Here is a 5,622-nt window from a genome sequence, read left to right as displayed (position 1 = left end):
ACTAGTCTAAGTCAACTTTAAATAACATTATACTGCTTCACTGGTAATGCAAGTACCATATAAGAGAGTATTCCTGATTTCCACCCCCCACCCATTGCTGTTATTTATGGTACTTATCCATTATCTGTACTTACCAAGTACAATGCCACTCCTATTATTTTATGTTAGATCAATTAAGAATGAGAAAATAAAATATTTTACTCATTCTATAATGTTCTTTCTTTTCTTATGGAGATCCTCGTTTCTAATCTATACTATTTTCCTTCTATCTGAAGAATTTAACATTCCTGGTATTGTAAGTCTACTGGCAACAAAGTACCTCAATTTTTGTTTGTTGGAGAAAGTTTTGTCCTTCACTTTTGGAGAATAATTTTTTGGGATACAAAATTTTAGTTTGGTGTTTTTTCTTTCAAAACTTTAAATATTTTATTCTATTCTTTTTTTTGTTTGCATGTTTTTTGATGAGAAGTCTTATGTAATTTTTATCCTGCCTCATCTAGTGGTAAGGTTTCCTTTGATTTCCTTCAAGATTTTCTTTCTATCTTTGATCTTCTGAAGTTTGAATATGCTATGCCTAGGTGTATATATTGCAAAACATTGATCCTCATTGGTGTTCTCTGAGCTTCCTATTCCTATTATTGAATATTCCTATGATGACTATGGTGCACCATTTGTATTTGTGCCATAGTTTTTGGATATTTTATTGCTGTCTTTCTTCATTCTTTTTATCTTTGATTTCCAGTCTGTGAAATTTCTATTGACAGATCTTCAAACTTCCTGATTGTTCCCTTGAACTTGTCTAGCCTACTGAGGAGTCCTCCAAAGGCCATCTTCATTTTGCTTACAGTGATTTTTATTTTTAGCATTTCTCTTTAAATTTTTTCTTAGCATTTCCATCTCTCTTCTTATACTATCTATATGTTCTTGTATGTTGTCCTCTTTTCCCATTAGAACCCTTATAATATTAATCAGTTGTTTTAAATTTCCAGTCTGATAACTCTAAATTCTCTGCAATATCCAAGTCTGACTTTGATGCTTGCTTTGTATATTTAGATTGTGTTTTTGCCTTTTAGTGTAAGCAGTGCTCCCCGCCCAAAATATTTCTCCTCCCCACTTCCATCACAGCAGATCCTACTAGAGATGGACCTGCTAATGGAAGACAAGCAGAAATACATATCATGAACTTGCCTCTATAGCCCTACCCATCCCAGCAGAACCTGGTAGAGAATGCTGAGAAGCCCTGCGCAGTACAGAAGTGTCATAAGCAATTGCTTGAAGGGAGGCAGAGCTGCAAGATCATGAACTTGCCACCTTGGTCCCACCCAAACCATTAGAGCCGGGTAAAGAAATCAGAGACACGTTAAACAGTACAGCAGTGCCACCAAGTTATGCACTTGCCTCCACTGCCCCACCCATCCTGGCACATCCTGGTAGAGGCAGTGCAGACACCTCCAAAAACACAGCAGAAGAAGTGCCCATCAGTTCTCCACCACCCGCCACATACCCCATCGCCGTGGTAGTGACCTGTAAAAGGGGCAAGCTGGTCACAAAGTATATACACCTACTATCTAGTGGGTACACAGACTTTTTCTTTTTAAAAACAATTTTATTGTATTTTTTCCATTACCATTTATCCCCTTTACATTCTCTTCCACCTCTACCACCCCTCAATCACCACACTGTTGTCCATGTCCATGAGTCCTCCTTCTTTTTGCCCAGTCCCTCTACCTTCTAACCTTCCCAGGGCTGTCAGTCTTCTAAAAGTCTGTTTCTATTTTGCTACTGAAGAAAAATCACTTCACCACAAAACTAAAGCCACAAATAGAGTGGGTAAAAGGAAAAGAAAACATGTGCAATAAAACATCTTCTGGAAAACAATCTGCTGAATTAATCAGAGCAAAACAGTATCCTTCAAAACTCAGAAACTGGGATTAGTGTCTGTTTCAGTCATTAACTATTCTTTTTCTTTCACTTCCATAAAGATGCCTCTTATTAAGTACCAGATTGCTTACAACCATATGCCTAGCTTTGGAAGCCCACCTGCATCTCTACTTTCTGAAATGAGACACAACTATTTAACTGAACTGGCTTATAGTCAAGACTGAGAGTGGTATAATGAGATATGAAACATTTTATCAACCCAACTTCTGAAATGTGAAACTTCTCAGGAAACTTCAGAGGTTGGAACTGGCTAGGTGAGGTTCAGGACGAGTCACCCCAAGTTGTACTTCTGTGGTACACAGAGTATTTTGAGCTAAAGGTCACTAAGGTCCTGTAGGCTGTAGACAAAAATAAAGTTCAAACCTATAGAAAAATTTTATAACTGATGGCTGGCCCAGAAATAAGATCTCAACGGATTGAGAAAATTCTCTAGAGAATGCAGTTTTGCAGTTCATTTTATACATTTAGAATCAAGGGAAAGGAAGTTTTCATGAAATCCCTTTTTTGGTTGATTAAGGAGGTAGGAGGAAGCAAAGAAGGGAAATCAGAATCCAGTCCAGTTTATAGGATTGAATAAAAAGTAAAATGGAGATACTTACCTGGCAGGGGAGATACCATGATCACGAAGGTGGTTTTCCCAGGGCGAGGCTTATCCATTGCACTCCGGATGTGCTGACCCCTGCGATTTCCCCAAATGTGGGAAACTCGACTGCATAATTTGTGGTAGTGGGGGACTGCGTTCGCGCTCTCCCCTGAAAAAAAAAAAAAAGAAAAAAAAAGTAAAATGGAGAGATACACACTTCTTTTATGTTAGTAAGTACAGGATAGTTAACACTTAACATTTACAGTAAATAGGGATAGTATGCAGACAAGATCATGTATTTCCTTCAGGATAGTTACCCCTCCAGAAGGTCTGGAAGGAAGAATTACTCTGGCATTTCAAGTGTGTTAGCCTAGATGCAATGAACAGTGTTTGCTTAAGGCAAAGATAAACCTTTCACTAAGGAAGCTATATAGGTCTGGCGTGTAGTGACCCACCTTGAGTTGCCAGTTCAATTTACTACATAACCCCTTTTTGGTTCACAGTACATATGTATTAAATGTAGTTATTTTCTCTTGTTAATTTTTTATATATTTAATTATTAGATCAGCCAAAAGAAACTTGAGGATAGGAAAAAGTTCCTTCCTCCCCCATAGGGACATATGAAGTCATGCATCTTTAAAGTCTTAGGTGATAGGTGGCAGCTAAATTTGGGTGTTTCCCCTGTAAGAGGACGTGAAGCCTTATCCCCTTCTGTGAAGAGCAGGACTGATGCCATGTTTAGAGCATGCGCAGTCCTGCCAGATCCCTCAGTTTTGTCTGTGGTAAACAATATGCTGCAGCAGAGCTAAGCAGTCAAAACATGTGCACTAGAAATGACCAAAACAATGTGTTTATCAAAACTGAACACAATAACATGCTTATTGGGACTGAGGAAAACAGGTTTATGAAGAACCATGCAAAACAAAGTGACTTTGCAACCCGAAAGAGCGTAAAAGCAGAAGCTTCCGACAGAAGGGCTGAGTCAAATGAGGGAGAGAGAGGGCAATGCACCGCTGCTTGGGCTTACCCTGCTTGGACTGATTCTGAAGCCACTGCAGTTCTGTCTTGCAAGATGCTGACTGGTGGGCTACCTGGGTGCCCAGGACCTGATCTGAACTCGATTCCTTATCCTCCAATTTTCTTGTGTGTTATCATTGTTGATTTGTTCTTGGATTTATTTGGAATCTATAGTAACCTGAGTGAATAGCATAGTCACCAGCATTGGCTCACTGCTATTCCTTGATGTCCGGGTAAAGGAATATTAGGTTTCCCAGGTCTGAGAGGCTGGTGGTAGTTCAGGCCACCCTGCGGTCTCGGCTCCTAAGGCTCAAGCTGGAACTTGAGGTGGGGCATGACTTACAGGAAAGACTCTGGGGGATACTCATAAGGTTAGAGTGTGGCTGGCAACAACCTCCCTCCCCACTGGGGTCTTTTGTTCTGTGGTTCATCTTTGCCTACTGCCATTGTGTTAGGAATTGTGGCTCACAATGCCAGAGTTTGGTAAAAAGGAAAGGAACTATTTATTCAAGTTATACAGTTTTAGAGTAATGGCGGAATGTCGCCCTTATATCCCAAAGTCCCGTTAAAACACCCACAAATACACACACAGTCCTGTCTCCCCTTGCCAAACCTGTCCAGTCAGGGGTATCATATCACAGGAAAAGAAATAGAAGTCCATAGTTTGGCTAGACTCTCATTCTTAATCCAAAGCCTCATCCTCATGGTGGGCTGGTGGGAGTCCTTCGGCATCCTTTCAAACCTCTAAGAATAAAGTAAACTACATCTTACTCTCCTGCTTCTTAAGCACGGTGGTTAAGAGAACCCCTTCGCAGCTCCCAAAACTATGTGGTTAAGCCCAAGCATGGGTGCTGGGACTGGGTTTGAATCCAGCACGACCTTCCTCCGGTAACTCCGTTTTCGACTCCTCCCACGATCGGCCACCTGCCAGGAGTCTGGTTTCGTCTGCCTTCCTGGATGCCACTTCTAGGCTGGGCAGGTGTGGTCCTGCTGTGTGGAGCAAATCGTCTCCAAGCTTTCCCGCAGTCGCTTTAACTGTGGGAGCTGCCTCCCAGGTACATCATGGGTCAAAGTCATGCCCATCTCCCTAGCTAGCCTGCTGTTATTGAATGCAAAATAGTTCTCAATCCCCGTGCTGCTGCCCCTAAGCTAGGCTTGTTGGGGGTCCCTGAAGCTCTCAGCCTCACAGCCCCATTAAGCCTACACCCCGTTACAAAGTCACCCTTTTTCCAACGCCCCACCCGGTCAGATGGTGGTTCAGGAGATTTCAAAGAGCTCCCCCGATCCCTCCTGGCTGCACGCAGCAGACACACTACATTACCCAGAAGTCTGGGCGGGGTGAGAATTGGGGTAACAGGGGACTGTGAAAGCAACATTTCTCGCTTCCCGAATTGTTGGGCGGGACTTCCGGTGTCGCCAGCGAGTTGGTTCTTCAAACCTGGGGATTGTTTGCTCCCTGGCCCTCTTGGCCAGGTAGTCCTTCACCACCTTGCAGAGAAGCATCCAACGGGAGAGGACAAACACCTCCGCGCGTTCTAGGACCTAGAGGAGGGTTCAGCGAGCCCACGGACTCGCCACCTCTTTCGGCCCTGCTCCGCGCACGGACTTCGTTGTTGGTGGTAGTTCTAAATGGACCTGGCGCAGGTTAGTGCAGAGTGCCCAGACCCCTGCCCACTCGCACTCCTACCTTCATTGTTCGGAGTCCTGACATGAGAGCTGCTGTTAATTAGGCGAGTCCCCGCCTTTCCCTCGCTGCCCTTGTGTCTGCGTGTCCTGGCATGGGGTCACTTACAGCCCATGGTATGAGATCCAGCATGGGGTTTACATAGATTCTGATTTCTGGCAGTCACCAGAATGTTTGTTCGCGATGTGAAAGGAGAAAGTATAGCCTCACAGAATCTCCCCAATACGCGCGACCTGCGTGGGCCTTCCCGCTTGGTTGACGTTAGGCTACCGAGTGCAGAGACCTCTGTGTGGATTACAGGGCTGTGACCTTGTCTGAGTCCACTCGTTATCCTCGGCCAACATTTTCTCTAGCTTAAATGGGAATGTTAACAATTGTTCCTTCATGGTTTAGGGAA

General features: G+C 43.4%; 1 non-coding gene across 1 annotated transcript; it reads left to right on the top strand.

Moving 5' to 3' along the window:
• Positions 1-2,532: 2,532 nt before the first annotated feature.
• On the top strand, positions 2,533-2,696 carry LOC129083250 (U1 spliceosomal RNA). Its single transcript, XR_008530476.1, has one exon. It is a non-coding gene; the product is annotated as a U1 spliceosomal RNA (small nuclear RNA).
• Positions 2,697-5,622: the final 2,926 nt, after the last annotated feature.

Source organism: Pteronotus mesoamericanus, unplaced genomic scaffold (assembly GCF_021234165.1).
Source record: "Pteronotus mesoamericanus isolate MK-2021 breed Mesoamerican mustached bat unplaced genomic scaffold, CSHL_Meso_final scaffold_165, whole genome shotgun sequence".
NCBI lineage: Eukaryota > Metazoa > Chordata > Mammalia > Chiroptera > Mormoopidae > Pteronotus > Pteronotus mesoamericanus.
Note: the sequence above shows the minus strand (reverse complement) of the source record. Positions and strands in the feature narration are given on the sequence as shown.